The sequence below is a fragment of the Penaeus monodon genome, chromosome 19, assembly GCF_015228065.2.
Source record: "Penaeus monodon isolate SGIC_2016 chromosome 19, NSTDA_Pmon_1, whole genome shotgun sequence".
NCBI classification, from domain to species: domain Eukaryota; kingdom Metazoa; phylum Arthropoda; class Malacostraca; order Decapoda; family Penaeidae; genus Penaeus; species Penaeus monodon.
The window spans coordinates 11,487,950-11,488,320 of NC_051404.1; positions in this window are offsets into that span (position 1 = coordinate 11,487,950).

The following is a 371-nucleotide window of genomic DNA, read 5'->3' on the forward strand; positions in this document are numbered from 1 at the left end:
CACATCATGTGCGAGTGCGGGGGAGGGAGCGTATTGGAAAGAACAAACAAACAATCAAAGAGCAAAACCCTCACGTAAATCCAGTGACGCCCATAACCCGTGTCCCTCAGCCAATTTAAATCCTGTTAATCAACGTTAAAAGCGTAATGAACAGAGGCCGGGCGGATGCCAATAACCTCTACTAGAGTAAATTTATTGGTGTTCATTTTTCTTTTTCTTTGACGTCGTCTGTCTTTCTCTTATATTATTAGTGGTGGATATTTACCTTTTTTAGGAGCCATTTCCCAAAAGATATTTTACACGAAGTACTTTCAGAAGGAAGACATTTTGGGGTATAACCATTCCTTAGGAGAATTTCAGCCATGTGGGGC